The sequence below is a fragment of the Zalophus californianus genome, chromosome X (genome assembly GCF_009762305.2).
Source record: "Zalophus californianus isolate mZalCal1 chromosome X, mZalCal1.pri.v2, whole genome shotgun sequence".
NCBI lineage: Eukaryota > Metazoa > Chordata > Mammalia > Carnivora > Otariidae > Zalophus > Zalophus californianus.
Window position 1 is genome coordinate 5,594,256 of NC_045612.1, and position 26,158 is coordinate 5,620,413.

Consider the following 26,158-nt stretch of genomic DNA (forward strand, 5'->3'; position numbering starts at 1 on the left):
AGGCAGCGGGGACGCAGAATTAATTCCAAATGCTTTCTTCAAGTGGCTGAATGAGATAGTCTGCAAGAATGTGATGTTGAAAACACTGAAGGCCATCAGCGCTCTATGCTAGCAAAACCGTGCTGCATTTGACTCGAATGACAAATCTCACTGAGTCTGGAGGAGGAGATTTACAGCTCACGGCAGATAACTCTTCCACATACATGAATAGTTTGTGAGGATTATAGGGGAAATTTAAATGCTCTTTATGTTTCACATCATTGTGTCTTTTCAAAAATTGTATTTGTTTTTAAATAGATGATTAACACGATACTGAATTCAAAAGTTACTGAAAGGGACAGGGAAAAGTAGGTCTTCGGACCCTCTACTGTCCCATCACCTTGTTTTCCAACGTTTTTCATGGTTAATGTCTCTTCTGATTCTTCCAATAATATCCTCATAGATTTATGAGTACTGATATGTGTGCTTTTAAAATAAAGTTTTTTTTTAAATTATAAAAGTAATACCTTAAAACAAAACCTTCCTGTATGTGGGATGGCAGGGAGTTCGATGAATGGCATTCAATGCCACGTCCATAATTTCTAAAATAATACTCAGTTTCCTTATTATATGTGTCTTCATAATAGGGCCTGAAATATATTACAAACATCAGCAGTAAAAGACTCAGGGGAATGGCAAAAATTACAACTCGCTGCCTGCAGTATGTCACCCTACCATGAGGAAGAGGCAGTAACATAACACATACCATGAGGAATAGAAGCAGCTCAGACAGCCCTGCTTGGTGGGACGAGGCTGCAGGTTCCAAATCAGAAACAGTCGCTGAACTTCCTCCATCACAGACACTTCTTAAAGATGTGGTCAACGCATGCTGGTTCTGCTTCCTCACCACGAGAAACTTCTAGAAGCCCAGTCATCAGGCTTTGTAACTCTTTGATCTACAGAGACTGCTTTCAGTTGAGACCACCAACCCCTGTCCTGCCCACTTCCCACTGCAAATCAGGTGTCCTTCCCTTCCTCTCCTTGACCTCGCTCCCTGTTGGACTAAAAGCTCTGACTTCTTTTGTACTTGGTCCCAGTGACCATGTACCACAGGAGATCTCTTGGTTTCAGAATTCACAATGCCTCCCTCACGGGTAGATGTGCTCTTCTCTACGGGATTTGCCGAGATCTTTCTCCGTCACCACCCTACCTTAGTGCCAGTTTGGATTTCTCCTCTCTTTCCAGCACATCTGCAACTTTTGTCTCCTCCCTCTTCCCGCACTGCCCCCACACCTTTGCTTAGCCTGTTTATTCTGTCTAGAATGACACTTTCCTCCCCCATCTCTTCTGCTTGTTTAAATCTTTATCTTTTAAGCTCAAATTCAAATAACGTAAGGCCTTTTCCAATGACTTTAATTCCCATGGATACCTCCCTGTTCTGATTTCTTTGCACTAACTGCATCACCGTTTATTACTTAATTATTCTCAAACTATTTCATTGGGCTAACCTTTTGCCTATGCAACATAATTGTCCATTTCGTGAGGGCAGGTGCCAGACTTTATAGTCATTTTGTATATCCTAAGGTGCCGAGCATAATAACTTGTATATGATTTTCTTGTTATGAAAAAATATTCCAAATGGCCTCATAAGGAGTAGAAAATCCGCACAGACAAGGTCACCTGGTAAAGAACGATACTTAACTACAAAATGTCTATGTATGGCTGACTCTCAACAGAAGGCAAAACGTAGGCAGGCCCGGGCAACACCAAAACTTCCTGAACTGTAAGTTAATTTGATGAAAACAACTAAGCAAATAGGTTGCCTGATGATGGACTTATAATCTTTCAACTGGTTGGATGGATGCTAGCCCATGACAGCACCTGCCTCTTTCTTCAGCTTCAGTTCCATGGCAAAAACGCAACTTCTTGGGATGGCCATTTTTAATATAATTGGCATTTAGAGCAACAGCCATCAGTGGGTTGTAGAGTGCACATACATGCATGAATGTGAGAAATAAATGGTGTGGCTCTTACTGAAAATGTGTGCTACACATACACACAGATCTTCCTATTTTTAATTAAAATGATGATTCCATTATTCTGATTTGTGTGAAATGTGAGCTACTCTTGTCATATCATTTTGATACATTAACCAGCCCAGTCTACATTGTGCTTGATATTAACTCCCTTTCTACTTGATGGTTTTTCTAGTGGCATAATTAATTTCCTCATGGAAGAAAAAATATTCAATCAATTTGGGATTAAATATGAGGTTGAAGGACATTCACAAAAGATAGAACTAAATCTCCTAGCCCACATGCCTTGCTAATTATGACACACTCACATTAAGAACAAGAAGGTGTTCCCTTCCCATGATAAATGGGCCTGAAAATCCTCCCTAGCATTTACTATAAATCACAAAGACCATTAATAAACAGGCAGGAAAAAAAAAATGACAGTTTCCACGAGAATTCACTCCCATTCTTTGCCTAAGACTCTCAATGTCATATTTAAAGCCGACATTGGAAATCTTCTATACAGAAGCCCTCTAAGTCCAAAAGCCCAGCTATTCTAAACAGAGTTTCCTATGCCTGTTACTCTGAATGACAGCAAAGGAAACACTGGATCTTCTTAATCCTATAATGCTATCTGCCCCCAAATCTTGCCTACCAGCTAACAGCCACCCTTCTCATCAATGCTAAATTAAGGGAGGTCAAGTGCAAATGAGAGAAGAGGGGGCCACACTTGCCTCATCTTGCACCCAACTTGTTTTAGACAAAAGTCTGGCCAAGCCACCAGGAATAAGATAGCTGAACACAGGGAGCCTTCATCAACACTGACCCCTGTATATGGAATGGCAGGGCTTACATTTGAATCTAGATCAATAGCAACAAGAATGGCAATCCCGTGTCACAAATGAACACAGAGCCACTTAAAAGCTGACCTAGAAAGAAATGGAAACAAACTTAGGCATTTCTCCAAGAACTGGCAGGATCTGTGATAATGACAAACAGGCTGGTAGTAATAAGGTCAGGGTGTTCGGTTTTGTCATTAAGAGGAATCTGTCATGTGGAGAAATTTGTCATGCAGAGAATTTGGGAAATTCAGCAGTTCCAAAGAAGGTAGAATTTAGAATAAAAAGGACTTTAAAAACAGACAATTAAAAATGCCTTGTGAGGCTAAGCAAATAACATTTGTGGTCAGCAGAAAAACCTGGGAACGTGCCTGTCCTGAGAGTTATGTCCATAGCAAGTTACAAGTATAGAGGGACCCCTCCCCGGCTGAGCCCAAACAAAGGTCCATCTTATGGAGTTACAGTGAAGACAAACAATTCACAACTTAGGGGCGTTAAACATGCAGAACAAGAAAGATATGCTCACTAGGAAAGCACATGAGACAAGTACTTTTAGTGAGATGTGACTATGTTTTCTAGCCTGATGGTATCAGTGGTATCTCCAATTCCATTGCAGTTTCCAGGAGTCTACACTGCTCTAGCTTCATCACAACAAGATCCGGGTACATTACTCTGTCAGCTGGAAATGTGGGCAAAAAACAAAACAAAACAAAACAAATAATGTTGGAAGAAATATTTTCCAGAAACGTTGTATGTTAAAATGTTCCCTTTGACGATAATTGTTTCAGTACATTATTTCAGACAGCTATGCCCCAATTCAAGGTGTTTGAACGAGAGAGAATGTGTGTGTGTACCCATGTTTACACACTTCACTGTGTGTGTAGGTGTGTGAGCGTGTGCATGTGCCTCGTGAGTGACAGTATATGTGTGTATACATCTATTAGCTAAAGTCCAAGATGGCTAATACCAAGAGAAGTAAAATAGTTTCGGCATCAGTTAAGACAGCTGGCTAAGAAGTAAAGCAATATTGGGAGCAGTATCATCCTTTAAGTGAGGTACATAATATTAATTTTAAAAATAATGTCGCTATTAGCTGGCTAAGGACAGAAATGTTGACTTATGTAGTACACACTGGGCATTCGACATTTAACAGAGAAGATATTGTTGCTGGCCAATGTTGGCATTAACTCCTATTTGGGTTCAAGTCATGTTTTAAGAGGAGACACAAATGTACATTCACATGTATGAGGACCAACTATTACTCAAGTCTCATCATACGTTAGTTTTACAAATAATATATAAAGGCAAATAAGTCCAAAAGAACTGAAATGGTGGTTATTTTTCTATCTGTTGGACAAGACTCATTAAGTAGCCAAGGGAAATGTGAACTCTTTCAGTTAGCCATGAAACTTGTGAACACTGAAAGGCTTCCAATACATGGAAACAACTTCAGTGTTTGCCAACAGATGAATGGATGAAGAAAATGCAGTCTATGTATTTACAATGGAGTATTATTCAGCCTTAAGAAAGAAGGAAATCCTGCTACTTGAGACAACATGGATGAACTTGGAGGACATTATGCTAAGTGAAATAAGCCAGACGCAACGAAAAATACTGCATAGGCTCACTTACATGTGGAATCTAAAAAAAAAAGAAAAGAAAAGAAAAGAAAAAGTCCAACTCAGTAACAGAGAGAAGAATGGTGGGGCTGGGTGGTTGGGAGGAAAAGAGATATGTTGGCGAAAGGGTACAAATTATCAGTTGTAAGATAAATAAGTTGTGGGGATCTACTGTACAGCCTGGTGACCATAGTTCATAATAATGTAGTATATACTTGAAATTTGCCAAGAGAGGAGATATCAAGTGTTTTCACCACAGAGAAGGTGATCTTGTGAGGTATTGGATGTGTCAATTCGCTTGATTGTGGTAATCATTCCACAGTGTATATGCCTATAAAAACGACACAGTGTACATCTGAAATCTGTACAATTTTTATTTGTCAATCCTACCTCAGTAGAGCTGGAAAAAACTGATAGGCTTCCAGTTGGTGGCTGGACAATGATAAATTCCTGGTGTTGGAGCTATGGCGTATTACAGAATTAACCCACTTTTCTAGTAGCATAGATGACCTAGTAGTACAGATCTAGTACCGATGATCTCTTTGATATTTTCAGATTTTTTTTTATCTTGTCAAGAAAAATAATAAAACACAGAATTACTTTTCTTTCCTTTTTCCTCTTCCTCTGCCTCATTCTGGTATCTTGTAAAAGTCTCATTAGTCAACATAATATTGTCCATTTTTAATGGTCTTTTCTTTCTGAATTGTATTTAAAATGACTTGAGAAAGACCATTTTTAGAAATGTTTCCAGTATATGTCTCTTTGAATTATTTGAGTCATTAGAAGGGGAGAATTTTTTTCCCCAAATCCCCCCTACATATCTCATATGCCTCTAATCTATGAAAAATAACAAGTCAAATATTTAAAAGTTTTTAATAGTTATATTTCAAACAGTTCTTAGTTAATTCCATTTCAGAATGAACAGGGAAAAAGAACTCAACTTCCTATAATCTGCATGTTATTAACGTTGCCCTAGAAGGGTACGAAAGGGCACGGCCTCAACTGGAACATACAGAGATCTTAATCAAAGCTTCCCTCGTTGTGCTCTTTCTTTAGAGACTGCATCTTCGGGAGCCCATCCTGTGTTAATTGTGTTTCCAAATTGTACACGGATCTGCAAGAGGAGACCAAAGCAACTTTTGCTCTGCGATTTTACTTTCCTTTAATACGATGGCTTATACGCTGTGGTTTATTCATTTATTGGTCTGATGGTTTTTATGAGTTGTGATTCAACATAGGTTCATTTCTAGTATCGTGTTTTATAAAGATATGGAAAATGTAATATAAGTCTGATACAATTATGGTTATGTGCCATGCAAGACAATACTGTAAATATGAGGAGAGTCTGAAAAGCTGCTTAGCAAAATGATCTTAACATACAAGGCAGTGTGAAAATGTAAGAGGAATCTATAATGACGATGAAGATTAGCCATTTGCTCTCTAACCTTATTTACAGAAGCAATCAGAGGTATTCAGGTCGAGTTAATGACCCTGTCTCCAATTAATTCAATTGTCTACAAACAACACTGGTGCAGTGGCTGTCTCAAAGTCTGCCACGCAGTCTCCAAGGGAATACATAAGACTCCATTAAAAGTGACAATAATAATGCATTTATTACTGAAACACTATTGTATTATAAATAAATTCCTCATGTTAAATTATGCTCCACGCTTTAACAGAAATTCAATTACTGAAATAATAAAAAGATGGTGTATTTGCCAAGCGCTTGGACTATAATTTGGCTGCTTAGTTACCAGCGGTTGGCTGTTTTGCAATTTTTCCTTCATAGACTATTTCTTTTGAATAAATGCCAGACTTTTTCATACAAATTTTATGAACAAGTTGCAAAATGAAATTTTGAGCTTTTGAATCCAATTATGAAAGACATAACTAAATCTATTATTGAAAAAAAATTCTAGTAAGCCCTTTCTGCCGTTGTTCAGAACTGTCTGGTAATTGAGGTAAGCACAGGTGCTGCTCATTATGGACCATTGTGCACCATCTGAATTCTGGGAACTGTGGAATTCAGATGGTTTAAACTCTGTTTGTGTGAATAACAAACAGGCCTGATTCTGTGCTTGTTTGTACAAGCTTGTACACAGCTCATTTGGGACTTCGAAGACACCTGCTTACCCTTTTGAAGCCAAAACAGTACCATTTATGTTCTGGCTATCCTTTCGATGACAATTTTGCAAAAGCAACAGATTTTGTGCTCTCCTTTCATTCCCACCATCTCCTCCACCATGTAGTAACTTCAACACATCCTTGTCTTCAGTGATAGGAAAATTAGTTGAGTCAAGCTATGGCAATTATCCAATGATCCAAAGAAAAGAAGAACGAGCTCTTCCCCGGGAAAAGATATCTCTGATGAACCAACTGGTGAAGGTGGACTGGGGACGTGGTTTATTTGCGTTTAGGACTGGATTTTTTTCCCCTTCGTCCCCTTCCTTTTGCTCTGCGCTCTCACATTTGTCTTTCTAATGTCTAGTCTGTCTTTATTTTGTTCCCTAGCTTTATCGAGATATAATTGACATATCACATTGTGTGAGTTTAAGATGTACCACGTGACGATTTGGTACACTTATATATCGTGAAAGGATTACCACAATAGGGCTAGTTAACCCCTCTGTCACCTTGTGTAATTACAACCTGTGTGTGTGTGTGCGCGTGCACGCTTGCATGCACATGCGTGTGTGTAGTGAGAACATGTAGGATCTGCTTTCAGTCTCATTGCCTTCAGATGGGTCAACTGAAAGCAGAGAATCTTACGATCACAGAGACTTGTTTTCTGCTTTCAGAATGCAAAGGAAAAGCTACTCTTCACTGTGGTCTCCTCTCCCGTCCCACAGGGCCACAGGCCAGTGGCAGCCATGAATTCTGCTGGCTTGCCTGAGGAGGCTAGAGTCTGCACTGCAGGCCTGAGCTTCTGAATAATGTCACACGCCCACCTGAATATTCTAGCCCTGCGGTACTTTCTCGGTGCTATGACGAACTTTAATTATTCAATGACTTTGCATTTTCTCTTATTTTACTGAGGTCTTACCTGCTATAAAGATAACACCCAGAAAATAGGAATGAAGCAGGAGTTCTGCTGCAGAGCAGAAAACAAATCTAGATTTCTCCAACTCTGGGTCCCCCCAACTGCAGCCCCCCTGGCCCCACCACAATGATTACCCATAAAAGGTGACATTCTAAATCCTATGTTTGTGCATCTTTATGGTGAGAGTTTGCTTTCCTATGCATGCAGGAAATGGATGAAGAGGTAGGGAACGAAAAATAAAGAGAAGAAATTATGAATGCAAGATTTTAAGTTTGTTGGTGCAGCCACTGTGGAAAACAGTATGGAGGTTCCTCAAAAAGTTAAAAACAGAACTACCTTACAGTCCAGCAATCACACTACTGGGTATGTACCCAGAGAATACAAGAACACTAATTCATAGGGATACATGCGCCCTACGTTTATAGCAGCGTTACTTAACAATAACCAAGATACGGAAGCAGCCCAAGTGTCCACAGACTGATGAATGGATCAAGATGATGTGGCATATATACACACTGGAATACTACTCAGCCATAAAAAGGAATGGAATCTTACCATTTGCAACAACATGGATGGAGTAGAGAGTATAATGGTAAGTGAAATAAGTCAGAGAAAGACAAACACCACATGATGTCACTCATGTGGAATTTAAGAAGCAAAACAAATGAGCAAAGAGAGAAAAAGAGACTAACCAAGAAACAGACTCTTTCTGTTTTGAATATTTATAGCATTTTATTCATAATGGCCCCAAACTGGAAATCACCCAAATCTCCTCCAACAAGATAAATGGCGGTACATCCCAAATGGAATACTACTCAGCAGAAAACAAGGAACAAACTACTGATACATACAACATGGATGAAAGAAACCAGACTCAAAAGGATACATACCGTACGAGTCCATTTGTATGACACTCTGACAGATAAAACTCCTGTGATGGAGAGTAGATCGATGGCTTCCAGAGGCTGGGATGTGTAGAGGAATCTACTACTAAGGGGTTAACTATAAGGGATTTTTGGGGGTGATGGACTGAAGAAACAGACTCTTAACTCTAGAGAACACACTGCTGGTTACCAGAGGGGAGGTGGGTGGGGGATGGATGAAATAGGTGATGGGGATTAAGGTTAGTGCATTTGTTGTGATGAGCACCGGGTGATGCATGGAATCGTTGAATCACTATATTGTACACCTGAAACTAATATAACACGGTGTGTTAATAATACTGGGATTAAGATAAAAAAATAAGAAATAAGAATAAGTAAATTTTAAAAAGCTTTTAGGCTTGAAGGGTCTACTCCAAGACATCCCAAATTCCTGCCACAGTGTTTATAGAATCTGGAATATAATCCTTCCAATTTAGCAAGCACTTTCACTCCAAGCAAGGTTCTGGAGAAGTCTAACAGTGAAGCAGAATAGCCAACCCATGGCCATTTGCAAAGGCACAATGGAGTCTTACCCAGCACACTGCTAACTTGACACTTTGTCACACTTCTATTTACCTTGTCCATCAGGCCAAGTTACGGTCATGACAATGCTTAATAAAGCCAATCAAAGTAGTGATCAGCCAAAGAAAGTCCCTGCCCGTCAGATATTAAATATGACTAATGTGGTTTGACAGTGCTCCACAGAAGGCACATTGCAATCCTACCTTTCCTCTTATCATTACCACAGGAAGTGCAAGGTAAAGCTCTGCAGGAATATAAATAATTTGGAAACCCTCACAGACAATATTCTACTGTGTGTCTCATTTGCACTTAAAAAAAGCTGCCCTACAGACCTTATGTACTTTTAAGATTTATCTGAAAGATACATGAAGAAGACTTCCAGCCAAAAAAAAATGTACATATTTAATGGAATTAGATCTCTAGGCAAGAAAATGTCAAAAGAAAAGGCGAAATATTAAAGCGAATGTGAGGTGCTCCTTTCCACAGCTTTCCCTCTTTGATAAATATCTTCTGGGATGTCATTTACTAGAAAGTCATGATTTTACAAAACGAAAAAAAAAAAAACCTGGAGTATAAAATATACTCTCTTTATTGCTGAAGTCAGTTGCTATTTTCTCATTTCTCTCTGAAATCTGCTTTTGTCAGCCAGAGGCCTTGATATTTGCCTTTGTATCTGCCTTTTTATCATTCTTATTGAAAACATGGCAATTATTGTGAAACAGTCAAATTGCAGGCAAGCTTCATGATTACGGGGCAGTCGCAGAGCTTGGGCTCTGTGCCTGCGCAAAAGGTCTCATCTCCTTTCCCTCCTCTAGGGGGAGGTGAGTTCACCTGACACTAAAGATCACACGGTTGGGGGAGTTGTGTCTTCACTTGAAACTGAAAATCACAGAGTTGGGAGAGGGGGGCGGAGAGAGTTGCAGGAAGGTCTGGGATGAGGCGATACGGATTCACCTTGTCCCCGGGAGCAAAGAGCACCAATAGCATTACCTCTGAAAATGAGCTACTGAGGTACGGGAGGATGGTAGGAATATGGAATTTCAGCTTGGAAGTTCATTCATGAGAATGAACAGAATTCCCTATATATACATGGAATATATATATATATATATATATATATATATATATAGTTTCTAATGACAGAAAATTTTAGCTTATTGTTAGCCTATCAACAATCTGCAGCTTATAGTGCTTTTTAAAATTTATTTATTTGACAGAGAGAGACACAGCGAGAGAGGGAACATAAGCAGGAGGAGTGGGAGAGGGAGAAGCAGGCTTCCCGCGGAGCAGGGAGCCCGATGCGGGGCTCGATCCCAGGACCCTGGGATCACGACCTGAGGCGAAGGCAGACACCTAACGACTGAGCCACCCAGGCGCCCCAATATAATCTGCAGCTTATAAAGAGAAAGTCTCATATAAATCTAATTTCAAAATCAGTTTCACTCTCCTCTGACTTTGATGCCTGAGTGTGAGACCTACAAAAGTTATTAGGAGGTGGAGCTTATACATCTTCTTTTGTTCAACATTCTTCTACCAAAATCTTTTTTTTAATCACCATTAATATTCACATTGCATGCAGTCATAGAAATACTAATAATATTTAATGTTACTGAGTTTTTTAAAAAGATTTATTTATTCATTTATTTATCTATTTGAGAGAGAGAGAGAGAGAGAGAGAGGGAGGGAGTATGAGTGGGGGAAGGGGCAGAGAGAGAATCTCAAGCAGACTCCACGCTGAGCGTGGAGCCCAAAGCAGGGCTCGATCTCACCATACTGAGATCACGATCTGAGCAGAAACCAACAGTCTAACGCTCAACCGACTGTGCCACCCAGGCGCCCCTAATGTTATTGAGTTCTTAATATGTGACTTGTCTGAGACCTAACAGCCAGTGAACGGCTAGGAAGCAACAATACCGCCGTTTGGTTGTTTTTCTGTTTGTTTTGCCTGAACACATTTTGAAAACTTCTCTATCTCTGCCAATCGTTCATCCATATGTGTATTTTCAGAAAGATCTATTGGAGAACAAGTACTAAAATCTTTAAACATATGCTTTCACAAAATTATTTGCACTCTTCTGTAATGACAATTGAAAATGCATAATGCTTATGAATTATTCTTCAGTTAATATCAGTGGTGATGATGACGATGACTATTAGGCTCCTACAGTGTGCCAGGTCCTCTGCCAGGAAAACCCACTGGATACTATTTGACAGGTGAGAAAATGGAGGTTTAGGCAGTGAAGCAACTTGCTTAAGGATCTCGTTCCAAAGGCTGTGATCTCTTGCTACTATGCTATCCTGCAGGGGTTGGGGATTAATCCCCATACTTAATTTAAATAAAATATCCATCACCGTCAGTTAGGCTTCTGGTTTAGTAAATAACGCCGTTCTAATGGCCTTCCTCTATTAACGATTTCATAATGACAGAGCAGAATCATAGTATCATAGAATCGTGTAGCTATAGATGACGCTGGGGATTTATGAATCCATCTCTCTCACTGAGGCCAATCAGCAGTATGTTCAGTGAGCGAAAGGTCATGTGAGTGAGTCAGTCAACCTCCTAACCCCTCCTCCCTTGATAACATCAGCTGTGGCCAATTTGCTTTGGTGGTGAACAGGAGCTGATGAGTACAGACATCCCAGAGAAGGAGAACATTTTATTTAAAACAATCATCTATTTTATTGTAAGAGCTGGTTAGTGAGAGGCCACAAACCAGGCATTTGACAGATTCAATGGTGAAAATACCTAACAGTGACAACATGGTGTGTGTGCTTGTATATGTGTGCATATGCTTAAAGCAGACAGTCTCAGGATCATAGGTCTCAGGGGGTGATCACTTATCTGGATTTCTTAATAAGCTTCATAGGTGATTCTGAGGAATGTCCAAACCCAGAGGTGCTGGCTTAAGAGAAACATCCTTATGTATTTTGCACATTTCCCTTTCAATATTAGTATTAGAAAGACAGCAAGTGACTAACATTCTCCTGGTCCACTTACTGGAAAAGATTATTCCAATATTTCCATATGGTCTCATTGTTGATAATAATCATGATGAATTAGGCAGTTAATAGCAATAGCATTCTTTTTCAAGTGCTCAGGTTAAAAATCTTGGAATCATTCTTGACTTCTGTATTTTTTATCCTATCTGCATTCAGTGAACCCATCAGCAAATGTTATCTGCATTCCCTTCAAAATATGTCTCTAATCCATCCACCAGTCACCACCCTCACCACCATAGTCCAAGCCATCACCATTCTCACCTGGATTATGGCAAGAGTCTCCTTACTGTTCTCTCTTCTTCTGCCCCTGCCCCCCACAGTCATTTCTCCCCAGTAACCGCCATGTGACCCTATTATGACAGAAATCAGATCACGTTTCTCCTTTGCTCAGAATCTTCCAGTGGCTCCCAACTCAGAGTCATAGCCCAAGTCTTTCCAGTGGTGCACCATCTCTTGTACAATGATTCCAAGTGAACACACAGACCTCCTCTGCCAACATTCTCACCCTTACTTACTCTGCTGCAACTGAACTATCTTTTCACTGTTTCTAGGCACACCAGGTACACAGGTACATGCCTGCTCCGGGGCCGTTGCATGTGCTATTCTTCCTCCTGGAATGCTCTTCCCCTAAGCTTCTGCAGGGCTCATGGCCTCATTTCCTTTAGGTCTTTGCCCAGATGCCAGTTCTCAGCGAGGCCTTCCCTGACCACCCCGTGTAATGTTGCGACTCCACCCCATCCCTCTCTAACACTCTTCCCTGATTTCTTTCCATAGCATGTATCATCTTGAAACATATTTTGTCATTATATCCTTATGTCATTTACTGTGTAGCTCCACCCAGTAGAATATAAATTCCATGAGGGCAGAGCTTTGGACTGTTTTGTTTCCTGCTGTGTCTCTAGTTCCTAAAACAGTGCCCGGCATTTGGTAGGTATCGGTTAAATATTTGATGCACGAATGAATGCAAACATATGGAAAAGTGTGTGTTTTGTGAATTAGGTAAGACTGGTGGCTTCGATGACTGACAAAGTAAACCACTAATAAGAGATAATAGGAGTAAGAGTGCCTGTTTATTGAGCAACTGCTTTGTGCCAGGGACTGAGTACTTGACATAAATTACCTCAATCCTTACAGTACTTCTCCGAAGAGATGAGAACAGTGCTGGAACCCAGCTGGACTCAACTGGAGGGAGGGAGTGTATGAGTTTGATGTTGGAGGTGGGCAAGGAAGGCTCCTCAGAGGGTGTATAGCTGGATCCAGCTTCCCAGACACTGAGGCTCAGGTAGCTGAAGTAAGCTTGCCAAGGACCACACAGCTAGTAACTGGAGGAGCTAGTGAGCAAATCCAGGCCTGCCGACACCAGAGCTCTTCCTATTATGCAGAAGGGAGCAACAAAGAGACTGGAGATGCCCTCAGCTCCTTCTTTCCAAGCCCGAAGAAGCACAGTGGCCGCTGAGCAGGCCTATAGTTTATTGTGAAACCCCAAGAAGGCAAAAGTGGCCCTCACTTGTTTCTAATCTGGAAAATCCTCAGGAGATTAAGTGGCCCCAAGCCATACCGAATCGTGAACCCTATGGTACTCTTGGTCCCATAGGATTCATTCTCAGAAGCAAATCCAAACTCCTAGCATTCCACATGGAAGTTTTCAGAGTGGGACTTGGAGAATGTCTTATCCATCCCTCTCACTCGATAGCAGAACAGACTGGGGGCCCATAGAGAAAAGGGACACACTGAGCTGGGGGCATATTTGGGGGGAGAGTGCCAGTCTCTTGGTTCCCAGTGGATTCTGCTACATATTTGCTATCCTGAGGCTAATATTGGCCCAAGGCACATTTCCTGATATCAGCAGTAGTGGCGACAACAGCAAACAAGAGAGGAAGAAAGCCCCAGTTCCATGTCAATAGTAAGGGAATGACAAGCATGGTCGGGTGTAAGGGTGAACGCGATGTGATCCATCGCCACTCCTTTCCTTTTGCAGTGGGTCCTTCTCACAATGGTGTTCGGAGCTGATCCTCCAAGTGTGCTCAGCCAGTCAAAAGATTTGACTTCCTGATGCACTTCCAGAAAGAGAACCCTGCCCCACTCCAAGTGGATACAATGCCTGCAGCAGAATGAAAACATGCATTTCAACCTTCATCTTATTAAGAAACCTGAGGAAAAGCAAAATAATGTACCTTTGCCTTTTGGAGTTGGCATTAATAAATTTATTTCAATGACATCAGTCATTATAGATGATAAAAGTGGTATAAGACATGCAAATTAGAAGATGCTAACTCAGTGTGATTTGTGTTTATATAATGAACGACTAAGGTTACCAATTGATTGGAGAATTATTATTTATAACTGTACCACCCTGATAAATGGGTTATAAGGGCTGTTATAACCCTCACATGTTTTTCTTTTCTCTCTTCAGAAGCAGACATTATTTAAAATATCAATGCGCTACAATAGGCAGATGGTGTGAAATAACTCAGTGTTGGGAACGTACATCACAAACACGGCTTGCAAAGGAATTCTTAAATGCTCATCTTAGCACAACCACTTGTCCAGCGTATGCAGTCTCTGACGACATGAATGAAACCCATGCCGAGTCCCTGTGTGATGTCAGCCAGCAGCAGCTGTGGAAACAGCACTATCTTGGTGGGACCGTGAGCCTTGTGCTCTTGAAGCCCCCATCAGCAGGTAAGTGATGAGCAAGATGACAGACATTTCTCCAGTTCCACCGGCTGGAGGCCTCAGATTCCTTGCTTTATTTGTCATGTATGTAGTGGTTTGGGACCAATGCAATTGAAATCTGAACGTGCGGATGCCCGTGCTGAAGGGGGACGGAGGACCGAGCCTTTGGAGACAGGGTGACTCTTAGGGCACAGCTCCTAGTTGGCCCTGGCCATTTGAGGTGAACTGGTTTCTAGGCTGGGGAAGGAACACTGGGGCAGTGGACTCCACACAGGCCACAGTGGTCCAGGCTGGTTCGGGGGCACAGAATGCTCCCGCTAGCCCCCCACTAGTTCCGTTCCAGTGTGTAGAAACAGCAAGTGCCCTGCATGACCCCCACCCCCACCAGGACTTCCCCTTCCGCTCTCGTTCCCCTCTGGCTGAGAGCTGCGGATGTGGAGCGAGGTGACAGGTTTCCCGGATGATTCATAGAACACTCTCTAATGTCTTCTGCAGGCCAGGGACATGTTGAGGCTTGATGCTTTATCCAGCCCTTTGGCCAATGTATGGGGAGAATAATCTCATGTTAGTTTATAGCTTCTTATAGTTTACACATCATTTGGACAAAAAAAAAAAAAAAAAAAACAAAAAAACATTCTCCCTCATTCCTTCAAGTCCCTTGAAGTAACCTTGTGAGGGAGCCAGCACAGAGATTATGATCCCGGTTGACCAATGAAGAAGCCGATGCCCCTGCAGGAAACGACCCGAGTTCAAGGCCACCGAGCTAGCATGCAGCAGTGTCAGGATGGCCCGGGTCTGTCTGACGCCTGGCTTCTCATGTCCTAGCTCTGCCTGAGGCTGTGATGCTGCACACCCACTTCGTGCACTGGGCAGGACTCGTTGGGTCAGGTCTGTCTGAAGCTGGCTGGGCGCCCTGGCTGGGAACCTCCAGAACTTTTCCGGGCTACCTATGTCATGGAGGTTTCTTCTTGCCTTTGTTTTTGTAGGTGAGGCAAGGGAATAAAAACACCTGGGTTCTGGGCTGGCCTCCAGCTTAGTGAAGACCAGTGAACCATCTGCAGAAAGCACCCTTCAGTCATGGAATCGGGATGACTGGGGATTCTGCAACCCACAGAAACAGACATTTCTCTCTGGTCTCAGAGAGGCTACTCTAGACAGAGACAGGTGACAAGGGTGCCCAGTGGAATCTGTGCTGCCACATGATGAAAGTACTTGGGTGAATCACAAGTGATGCAAAAAGACGGGGACTCTTGCCTCAGTTACATGACAGCCTAAAGATAATTACGAGATGTCAGGTTTTCTCAGGGCATTAAAAGAGGCAGTATTACTTTTCATTTGAAGAAATCGGATTGAGTACAGCAGAGATGGGATTTCATTTCGTATATCTTCATTAATGGAGTGCTGCTCTTTAAAGAGAAATGTTAACTGAAGGGAAACCAGAAACTACTTTTATTGCTCAGATGGAAATAAAGACCTGGGTAGACTGGCTATGCATCAGCTTGTAATCAACAGTGAATCATAAAGATTCATGCTAAAAGACTTGCAATTGTAATCTAATTAGTTTTCTTACTGTTTGGAGAGATTAATTTAGAGCTAGCACAAGAAATGCAGAATGGTACATGTCTAGATCTGTCAGCTCCTATCTCCAGTCTGGGAGAACTTGAAGATTAAATCTCAATGCCACAATGCCAACGATGACCCGAGTAGAAAAATGTGTAAGGTATGTGGCTCTGGCCATCATCGGACTCATCGAGTGGAGGAGGAGCCTGGTGTCCCGGCGAGAATCCCAGGTGGGGAACCCAAGAGACTCTGTGTCGGGTTCTCAACTACTACTCAATAACCTTTCTAAGCCTCAGTTTTATCATCTGCAGAAAGAGAACGAGGCCTTGCGGATTTGCTGAACCGAGTAGAGAAGATGCACGTAGGATGAGTGGTGCCCAGCAGGAGCTCAGTATAGACAGTAATTATTGCCGCAATCACTTTCAGAAGGCTGGCAGGTCTGCAGAGACTGTAACAAAGGATAAAAGCATCTGATAGCAGGAAATGCCACGGGAGCCTGCCTCTGTGCGCCATCTTGGAATCCTGGAGTCTGTACGGGCTCTCCAACGCAGGCCCGTTCTTTTGTCTACTCTGTCTCCCAATAATTCATCCAGCATTTCCGAAACTATTTTGAAAGACATCCTGGGATGTCTCCCAAATTTGTTACTGACAAATGATCTTGGGTGGCACCTTCCCAGTCTGTGGCTAAATGAACCCAAGAAGCACTAATTGCTTTGAAGTTAATAAAGACTCTATTGGCTTCAAATAATTGGTGTTTGTTTGGCTGCTATGATTATAGTTATCACACACTCTCTACATAATGTAAGCTGGCAGAAGTTTCTACCTTTTACAAGTTTTAAATCCCAATAGAATTGACAGAAAAAGCTATAACCACAAATTGGTTTGCAATTTTCCTCTTTCTTCCTAGCAAGTCCTGTATGGTTATATTATGAACCTTGCTTCACACAAACTGCTTGTGACTTTTATGGCCCTTTTGTGATCTAAATGGCTATCTCATAAGATATTCCATTGCAGCTTCTTTTTCAATTGCTTTTACTGCGAAATGCCCTTGTGGAGAGTTCTGGGGACCATTTCACACTCTTATGGTATTGATTTGCTAAACCTGATGATAGGTTTATATTTAAGATACAGTCTTGTATATAAATAGAGTGGGAAGCTTATGAAAAACAGAGCCAAGGCGTCCATGGAGGGGATTTTGGATACCATCTGAATGTTCTGGAAGACAAGGAAAACCCCTAATTATCTCTGCATTCATCTCATAAACTCAGTACATGGCAATGCCATGTGAACACTGGAAATTCTTACCCGATATTATGACGCTCAAATGAAGTCCAAGTTAACAGTGAATACATAAAAACATGATAATATTATTTTTCAGCCTACTAAAGTAGGGAGTCTGGCGGTGCTTTCGTCATTAACATTTTTCATGACCCTCCATGAAAGAAGCCAACATCTGGCTGGGACGCAGAATGCACGGTATCTCTTTGCCTGTGACTGAATCGCTGTTCAGTGTTCAAAATCAGAACCAAATGCAAGAGACTAGCTGGAGGCCCTTCACCTCGAGTCCAGCCTTCATTTGGCTTCACGTGCGTCCTGCAGGCTGCAGTGTAACGAGAATGAGGCTGAGCACGAGTCCTGGCAAGAAGTGAAAGAGAAGAGGTTTCTGGGAAAACCTGTAAGACAGAGGGAGGCAGGCAGAGTGAAGAAGAAAGAGAAAATGTGATGACAGAGACAAAGGCGAGAGAAAAAAGTAGAAAGAGAAGAATGATTTGTGGTAACAGAGTTACTTATTGAAAGAGGAAGATGATGGAACTTATCGGTCTGGCTGGTGTAAGGTCTCTGCCAAGACATAACTCCTGCCTTGAACCCAGCCCCAGCTGTACTCCCTCTCGTGCAAGATTTCCAGCCACAGCATTAGTAGCTTTACTATATGTCCATGTTCAAGGTCCCAGTTTCTTTTCCTTCCGGAATCTATCGGTTCTCTGGATAAATTGAAAAGTGTAAGCCTTGGGCATACTGTAAAAAAAAAAAAATCCTAACGTTACTCGAAGTGGAACCGAAAGGTAAACCGATGGTTGGAATTCATAAAACAAAACAAAACAAAACAAAACAAAACAAAAAAAACCCCCTCAACCACAATCAGTAGAGGAAATGAGGCCTTACGTCTCAGGGTTGGAGAATCTTAAATTATCAGGGAAGAAACAGAGCTGGGAGGAAGGCATCAGCCGAATGCTTTTTAGATTTTTCAATTAGAGCATCAGGGAAGAATTCATAAGCTGTGCTTTCCATGTGACATCGAGGCTTTTATTCTAAGAGGTCACCCAAATAGATCCACCAATAAGCTTCCATTTGAGTGACAAAAATCAATGAATATGGATTGAAGTGGGGTGGGCAAGGTTCAACTGCCGGGAAAATGGCGAGGAGGTCATTGCAATTTGGCGATGCTTTGATGTGGGAGAGAGTGGATTGCTGCGAACACCAGCAAGATGGACTCGACCACATATCCTCTATAATTATGAGCTATAAATTCCACTTTGCGTTCTCCATATGCTCCGTCTTCATTTAGAAACGATGGCATTCATGGCCGCTTCCACCTCGGCTCTGCAAGGAAATTGATTTCCCCACAGATACTCAACAAAAGCGACTCCTATGAACTTTAAAGACTTCCCTTTCTGCTTTGCATAGGAAAGGTGATGTGACTTGGGGAGGGCGTCTCCCTCCTGAGCTATAAGCACCATTTGGACAATGTTAGTAGCAAGGAGCTCATGCACCCAGTGCGATGCAGGGTTTCTACCCAGCCTTCTCGTTTTCAGAAGAGACCGAGTAAATAGAATTGCCAGGCTTTGATGTGGCGAGGCTGTTTTTGGCAGAGAACACCAATGCATATTTTGTTATTTTCTTTTATGACACAGCAAGCTTAGAACTCAAATGGAACTCGCAGTACAGCCTTGATGCTTCCCCACCTCCCAACTTACTCTTTGCATGGTGCGCAGAACATGGGAAGCAGTAGAGCTGCCAGACAAGGCAAGGAAAATAACTAGAAATACCGGATCGGCTGAACTGTGCCTTGCTTTGGGGGCAAATGCTCCAAGAACCTGCATCCAGCAGACTCAGCAGATGTTTATTCAGCAATTGCCATATGCCAGGGATTTTTATACACATTATTGGAGGCATTCTCCCATTTTAGAAATAAGGAAACTAAGGCTGAGAAAAGTTAAGGAAATTGCCCAAGGCCACAAAGCTAGCTAGGTTTCCAATCCCAGTCTTCTGACACCAGGTCCAGAGCTCTTGCCACTGAACCCAGCCGGTGGGCTTTCCAATACAGGGACCAACATCACGGCAGACACGTGGACAGCTACACTATTCCAAGGGCCTTACGCATCATCAACACATTTATTCTCCGTCGCACCCTGTGGAGCAGGTTCTATCATTATCCCCATTTTCCAGATGAGGAGAAGGAGGCAAAGAGAAGTGAGACAAATCTGCCCAAGCTGCCTGGTGGGGAAGGGCAGCGCCGGGATTTGAATGGACACTACAGCCTGTGCTCGTGACTTCTCCACACGGTGCCTCCTTCACCCGGGCTCTCTGGAAGCCCCTCAGAGAGGGCATGGACTCCTGAGGCCAGGGCCAACAGCCAGAAATGTGCTGTGCAAGTGACCTCTAGCATCCCTTGGGACAAGTGTGTGTGTGTGTGTGTGTGTGTGTGTGTGACGCCCTGTGGAGATGCTATCCCAAAGGCTGGAGGTTGCCTTCACTATTTCTTGCATCCATTCATCGTAACAAATATTAAATGCCTACCGTGTGCTAGACACTGACTCTCTATAAATTGGTTACAGAGCTCAAGTTATTTTTCTATTTTTTCTAGTCTTCTCTAAACATAGAGATGACAACAACGTGTCCTTATGAAGCTATCTTTAAAATTTGCCCGGGTGGTGCAGTCAGTTAAGCGTCCAACTCTTGATCTCCACCCAGGTTTTGATCTCAGGGTCGTGAGTTCAAGCCCTGCGTTGGGCTCTAAAAAAAAACTGGAATAAAACAGCTAGATATTCTCAGATTTCTCCCTACGGCTGCTCAATGACAGGAAGCTGCACATTAACAGAAAGGATTCATAGATTAGATAAGATCAGAGCTGCCTAGAGCCTCAGAGCTCATGCAGTTCCCGCTTTCATTTGATTGAAGGGGCAACGGGGGTCAGCTGGACAGCAGCTTTGAAAAGCAAATTGTTAAAATGATTCCATCTAGTACCACACAGATCTACTTTTTATCACTGTCTGGGCAATGGTTGGATTTGGGGGCGTGTGCATCCCTTCTGGAGTAGATCTGGCTGGGTTGTTTGGTGATATTCAGCCTATGAAGACCCTCTTGGTAACACCTGACACAGACGAAGAGCATAGCCTTTAGACCTCAGCGGAAGCTGTACCAGCCCACATTACGCAAAGGTTGCTGGAGCCAGCAGGATTTGTGTGTGTGTGTGTGTGTGTGTGTGTGTGTGTGTGTGTGTGTGTGTGTGTCTGGTGGTGGGGGGGGTTGTGGGGGCTTGGCTTGATTCTAACATTTAAAAAAATTATTCTGTATCCCACTTAGGTTGGCATCTATCTGGAAGGGGAAGCATCTGTATATATGACCCCGCCCACACCACCCTGCAACTAAACTCTAATGCCCCTGTGGGCGGGTGCTGGCATCCCCACTTCGGCATCGCCTATGGTGTCTTGCAGAGTAGAGGCTCAACACATTTCCATTCAAGTGCATCAAATCATACAGAATGCTTTCCCTGGGCGAGGGAGCAGCTATCCAAATGATCTCCATTTTCACCATCCCATAAAAATCAAGCACTGTTCATCTAGACGGAAGGCATGACATACAGGTCAGAACTCTGAAGCCAAACAGGTTTGCCTTTAGTGACAGAGATGTTTGCTAAAAGTACACACAGGCAACACATAAACACACGTATGTGATAGTGTGTCGTGTTTTTGTTTTTTCTTTTACAACTCTCACTATTCTCTTTGCATTAGTTGGTGGGTTTAATCATGGTTGTTGGTTATTAATTAGGCCCCTGAAGCAAATAAAAGTGCATGCCGTAGAGTTTCTGTTTTGAGTTCCCACAGTTGCCCTTCTACCTTAAGAGGATTTGAGGCTTAACCATCTGTAGAAAGGTGAGATTCAATTCACTTTCTATAGAAAAACCTAAAATACGGGGGTTGTTTCTAATGTTATTCTATCTACTGTCAATAGCGCTGAAGTCTTAAATATAATTAGGCCCCTTTAGCTGCTGGCGATTGCCAAAGTCTAAGCTGTGGCTCCCTTTTGACATAGCCCACTTTCTCCACCGAAGATAACCAGCCCAGAGAATCACCCCTAACCTCCTTTTTCTGTAACAAATCCACGCAGACAGTCCTCCTTCTAAGGTCTAGATACGCACCAGCCTCATAAACACATGCAGTCAGATAAGCTTTTGGTTGACTTTAGAAAGTGATTTGGGACCCTGTTGAGAGGAGTGTGTGGTACATGGCAGATTCCCTGGCAGAGAATAAAACCCTTCTAGGCAGAGGCTATATACATCCTACAAAGCAAGTAATTGTGTGTTTTCCTAGGAGTTGAAGTATTTTTCGATTCCCTACGCTCTATCTGTGGGACCTTGTTCAACTCTGCTAATGCACACTGCGATTTTTCACATATGCCCATATTTGATCTGTCACACATGCTTTGTTTTTACTTACTAGTAAGTTAGACATGGTTTGCTGCGTTTCAGTTTCCAAATTTCAGCAAACAGCAGTAGAGTTTACTATTCATGCACTTAGATCTCACATCATAAAGCTGACCTTGGAAGTCATTTATTTATTGGGAAGCCACCTTTTAACAAGGTGCTTTTGGCAATTCAGGGACAAGACCCCTTGTGCCAGGCATCTAGGCCTATAAGGTGCAAAAGTAAACAATTTAATCCTCAAATCTACAAGGTCTGATAAAAGCTGTCGGTAATTGTATCAAACCATAATTTCGTCTATTACATATGTGTCGTCGTGGTACGTATTTGGTTTTGAGGCATAAACTCCCCAGAGTTGTTGGTGTGTGAATGGAATGATTTGTTTCATTATCTCAGAAATGTCTCTGTGCTTTATAAGGGGCACCTGTGTAACAATGAGGACGGTGAGGGCCAAAGGACATTAATGCACGAAGAGTGCCAGCCAATTGCTTTGCTCTGGCTTCAAAATCTGTCAGTGAAATCTGGCAGAGTCATGTGCTTTCCATAATACACTTGTTCCCCCGCCCGTGGCTGTTGGCTCCCCGCAAGCCAATGAGCTGTTCGGAGTTTGAAGCAAGAGACTATACCTTGGCCAAGAGGAAGCAGGGTAATGAATAATGAATGCCCTCTCCCTTTTGCTGGTGGGGAGGGAGAGGGATGGGAGGGCTCTTCACAGATGACTGACTCTGAGTGGTGGGCAGAAGACTGGAGAACAGAGATGGTAAGTGGGCAATGATTTAGAATCAAGTGTTGGTGGGGCGCCTGGGTGGCTCAGTCAGTTGAGCGTGCAACTCTTGATTTCGGCTCAGGTCATGATCTCTGGGTCATGAGATCGAGCTACATCAGGCTCCGTGCTCAGTGGGGAGCCTGCTTGAGGATTCTCTCTCTCCCTCTCCCTCTGTCTCTCCCCCCTACTCTCTTAACCTCTCTCCAATACATACATACATACATACATACATACATACATACATAAAAGCTTTAAAAAAAAAGAATCAAGTGTTGGTCTTTTGCTGGGAACATCCTATTAACTGGGAAGAGGGCAGGGATGTCTGACTGCCTATTAAGAAATAGCACTGGGGTCTCTGAACCCCGTTGGCAAAGTCAATCCAGTATCTGAAGAGACAAAGGGAGGGAAAAGAAAGTCTTTAGATAAGAACTACTTTCCATTTTGTCTTCTTTTTCCAGAGAATGCAAGAGAGTAAGATGAAGCAGATTCACTAAATTCCCCAAAACCAAAACGATACTCCATGAGGACCAAATGGTACAGCATTTGAATTATTCTTTAGCCACAAATTAGCACCTTTTAAGAGCTTCATGTTTTTGAGCCACTGATTTTTGATAAAGCCTGATTGGCAAATGTGAGAACAGATGTAGGTGTGCCAGATGGTTTTTCCAGACTTACTCAGGTTTAACTGCCAGACTTTGGGCCAACTAAAGCTGAGAAAATTAAAGAAATAATTTATTCTCTTTCTCCTGACTCTGGGGACCGTTCCCTCCGTGCCCCCCAGTTCCTGTACTGGTGTGCGCTGACATCCATTTGGGAGAGAATCACTTATTCAACTTCCCGAAATACACCGAAAGAGGGAAAACAGCAAATAGTTTCAAAAAATGAAAAGATGCTGAAAAATAGTAAAAATGCCAATTATCAGTTATCCAAGATTTTATGAGAAAACACTTGATTCCTTTGAGCCAAACAGTGTTTACAGTTGCAGCAACGAAAATTCTAATTTTGTGCTCTAATGAACACAAAACAATCCATACTCAACCTTGGCAAAACTTATAATGACTGTGTAATTGAAGTGACTTTGTCATATTAAAATATTTCATAAAATTACAGGAAACTGCCAAGAAGTAAGAATACAGACTGGGAAGCCTTGGATATATGGTACAATAGCCACACTGTCCCATTTTCTAAGTAGAATGAATCGGTTTACAGAATTAAAGAACACCATTCATACTAACACCAGCTTACCAAGCCATACGATGTGAGATGCTTTTGAGAAGGATCCACATGATGTTGTCATTTTATTCTAAGCATTAAATATCAAGTCGTAATTTACTTTTGTTGATATCTCCAATATACTTAAAATGCTATTAAATTCTTCCTCAGTAGACATTTGGAATGTAAAAAAGGGAAGGCTTTCCCGTTTTCCTGGTGACAGTCCTTGGTCAGAGTCAACTCACAGGTCTCACCCACCATAGAGGCTCTGGGGAATCCCAGACTCCAGCATGGTTGTAAGAAAAATTGAAATCACAGTGATTCATGAATGTAAATGCACAGATTTGGAGAGAACCTTGATTCCACCCTGGTTCAGAGACTTTTGGATAGATTCAAGGCCCAATTCCCAATCCCATCCTCTCGGGGCTCTTGAATTTAGAATTGGAAATATCCACTTCTGTACTGAGCAAAGGTTTTTGTCTTGTGTCCCATAGGCAAAGTCCAAATACTGGCTCAAGGGCTGCCTTCTAAACTAAGAGGCAGTGTCTATACAAGTCAAGTGAGGTTAAAAAAATGTGTAAATGGGACCCAGAATAGCCAAAGAAATCTTGGAAAAGAACAGAGTTGGAGGAATCACACTTTCTAATTTCAAAACTTACTACAAAGCTATAGTTATCAAGACAGTGTGGTATTAAAATAAGGATAGATACATAGATCAGTGGAACAGAAATAAGAGCCCAGCCATAAACTCTCACACTTAGGATCAACTGATTTTTGACAAAGGCCTCAAGACAATTCAATAGGGAAAGAATAATAGTCTTTACAGCAAATGATGCTGGGGCAACTGGATTTCTACATGCAAAAGAATGAAGTTGGACGTTCACCTTGGACCATACATAAAAATCAGCTCAAAATGGATCAAAACCCTAAAAATAAGACCTAAGAACTAAAACTCCTGGAAGGAATCATAGGTACAGACCTTCATGATATGACAACTAAAGCACAAGGAACAAAAGAAAAACAGCAGATACACTGGATTTCATCAAAATCAGAGACTGTTGTGCCTTGAAGTACATCATCGAGAAAGTGAAAAGAACAACCCACAGAATAGGAGAAAATTTTTGCAGATCATATGTCTGATAAGGGACTTGTAGCTGGAACATATAAAGAATTACTACAAATAAATAACAAAAAGACACAGGACCTGAACAGATATTTCTCCAAAGATATAAAGTTGGTCAATAAGCACGTGAAAAGATGCTTAACATCATTAGGTAAATGCAAATCAAAACCACAGTAAGTTCTCACTTCACACCTGCTAGCATGGCAATAATCAAAAGACAGATAATAACCAGCGTGGGTGATGTTGTCAAACAAATGGGAGGCCTCATATACCACTGGTGAGAATGTGAATGGAGCAGCCAGTCTAGAACAGTCTGGCAGGTTCTCAAAAGGCTGAACACAGAGTTACCATATGACCCAGCAACTCCACCCCTAAGTATATACCTAAAAGCGCTGAACAATATATGTTCACACAAAAACTTGTGCACCCATGTTCACAGCAGCATTGTTCACAATACCCAAAAGGTGAAAACAACCTAAATGTCCATCAGTTGACGAACGGACAAACATGATGTGGTCTAGGCATAAGATGCAATAGTATTACTCAGCCATAAAGAGGAGTTAAGTACTGATTCATGCCACAGCCTGGATGAATTTTGAATCTGTCATGCTAAGTAAGGGAAGCTGGACACTGAAGACCACACTTCTGTGGAATGCCCAGAAGAGACAAATCCACAGATACAGAGTGGTAGGGGCTGTGTAGAGGGAAGAACGGGGAGTGACGGCTCAATGAGCTCAGGGTTTCCTTCTGGGGTGATGGAAATGTTCTGAAGTTGATTGTGGTGACTGTTGCACAGATCTGCGAATATGCTCAAACCCACTGAACCGTACACTTTAAATCAGCAAACTGTATGTTATGTGAATCATATCTCAAAATAGCTATTCTTAAAAATTGTGCTATCATCTCCAAAACCCCACTTTACATGTCTACTTTTAGAAAGTTTTAAGAGAGGGATAGACATTACAGGGGATGCTGTATTCGTATTTAGCTGATTCATTAGACCATAATTCCAATTTTCCAGTTCATGTTACCTGCCTCCATTGTGGCTGTGGCTTGAGGACTCTCTTCTCAGGACCACTGCCTGCTGATTCAGACTAGTGGCCCCTTGATGGCCCCCTTGGCAGGCTGGTGAACCTCCCAGGTTGTGCCTCAGGGGCTCCACATACCAACAGTAGGTTGGCTT

General features: G+C 42.1%; 1 protein-coding gene across 2 annotated transcripts in view; it reads right to left on the minus strand.

Annotated features, from left to right (window-relative positions):
- The window catches only part of AFF2 (AF4/FMR2 family member 2), a 310,627-nt gene that overhangs the window by 49,631 nt on the left and 234,838 nt on the right, over window positions 1-26,158 (minus strand). The gene's annotated exons all lie outside the window — the stretch shown is intronic.